Here is a 1680-nt window from a genome sequence, read left to right as displayed (position 1 = left end):
GGATAAGCTCTGCCTTCCCAGCAAATATTGAGATTTGTTGACCTTAGATGGGTGGTTGAGCTTTGTCTTTCACTCAAAGTCTGGCATCAAATCCATTTAGCTTTTTGAGGCTTAGGCATTATAAACACTTGGAAGATTTTACTGGCCACTGTGGCAAAGCCATAGTCCATCCCAGAACATACAGATTTTGGTATAATGAGTTAGTGGCCTCGTTACTGGTGTCCACATTCTAGAAATGACTTATCTTCCAAGGAACAAGCAAGTAAATAAAGTTCCAGCAAAGCCCACCATGGATCGTTTTAGAATCCTTTACGATTTTATTTTATATGAAAAAACCCAGGAGGGTAGGAGGCCCACTCACTTGCATTTAGTCTAAACTCAATCTATGATTCTTTTTAGTGTCTCCTGGAAGTCATGGCATATGGGCATAATGGGGCACTGCAGGTGTTAACCCAATGCAAAGCAGTAATTCAGAAGGAGAAAGGCCGGGATCTTCACGGTTAGTACATCTGGGTTCATTTTCCTTGAAGCAGACACAAGTCCTTACATGTCAATTAGGTGTCTTTGGTCTTTTCCTCATGCTACAGAAGGAAAATGACCATGGTTAGAATTATGGAATTTCACTTTGGAAAAGACCTAAGAGGTCAAACTGTTCAACTTTTGCTGGCAGCTGGGATCCACTCTAAAACATCTCTTCCAAATAGTCGTTGAACCATTGCTTGATTATCTCCAGTGATGGGAAACTCACCTCTGATGAGCTCTACTGTTGAACAACTTTACAAAAGGTCACTATTTTTATGCTAATAAGCTATAAGGGACTTGAATTTCTACCCACTGATTCTAGTTACATGCACAGAGAACTCATTTCAACAAATCTATACCCTCTCCCAAAGGAAGAACATAGCAAAGACTCCCTCTTAAGAAGGGAATGAACCTTCCATTTACTCCTTCCCCAAGCTAGATTCTACCATTACCTCTCACCATCCTCCTTGTCACTGCATGGGATTAGAGTCATGTATATTCATTAGCCCACTAAAGCCCTGAGAGGTAGAATTCTGCAGGGCCACCCAACTGGAAAGTGATAGGTTGGGAATTCAAGATCACCTTTGGGAAACCCAAGTGATGCTACCTTCCATTGTTTTCTGCAGCTGCCCAGCACCAAGGATCCTGGGAAGACGTCTGGATGTTCCTTCTCCCATGATCCACCCTAAAACAAGGAAAACTAGAGAAAACACATACCATTAAGTGGAAGTCTTGACTGCTGATCTTAGGTGCCAGAGACCCTACAGTGTGAGATTCCTTCCCAAACCCGAAGACCTAGAACCAGGCAGGAAATTCAGACGCAAAACACTGCTCTGAGGCAGGCTCACAGGGTTCCATTTCTGAGCGCACTGCCACTCTACGAGGCAGCAATCACTCCGTGGCAATATATTCAAGAGACAGTTAAAAAATATCTCTTCCCCATTTACTGCTTTAGAAACAGAATCCACTGCCTAATTGAGAATCCTTTCTGCCTAATTACTCCATTCCCGATTTTTTTTTAAGCAGCAGAGTTGCTGTGGAATTATGTACTGTATAATTTCATCATTTAGCAATATGTAAATCAGGAGAAGAAAGGAAGAGGAAGGGAGCGACAGGAGACGTTGATCATCGTCTGAATTTCTGTGTGCAGAAATGGGC

General features: G+C 42.4%; 1 long non-coding RNA gene across 1 annotated transcript; it reads right to left on the bottom strand.

Moving 5' to 3' along the window:
- Window positions 1-293: 293 nt before the first annotated feature.
- Window positions 294-1222, bottom strand: LOC131825861 (uncharacterized). Its single transcript, XR_009351339.1, has 2 exons — window positions 1130-1222; window positions 294-581 (listed from the first exon to the last, which is right to left on the bottom strand). It is a non-coding gene; the product is annotated as an uncharacterized LOC131825861 (long non-coding RNA).
- Window positions 1223-1680: the final 458 nt, after the last annotated feature.

Source organism: Mustela lutreola, chromosome 2, assembly GCF_030435805.1.
Source record: "Mustela lutreola isolate mMusLut2 chromosome 2, mMusLut2.pri, whole genome shotgun sequence".
Lineage (NCBI taxonomy): Eukaryota > Metazoa > Chordata > Mammalia > Carnivora > Mustelidae > Mustela > Mustela lutreola.
Note: the sequence above shows the minus strand (reverse complement) of the source record. Positions and strands in the feature narration are given on the sequence as shown.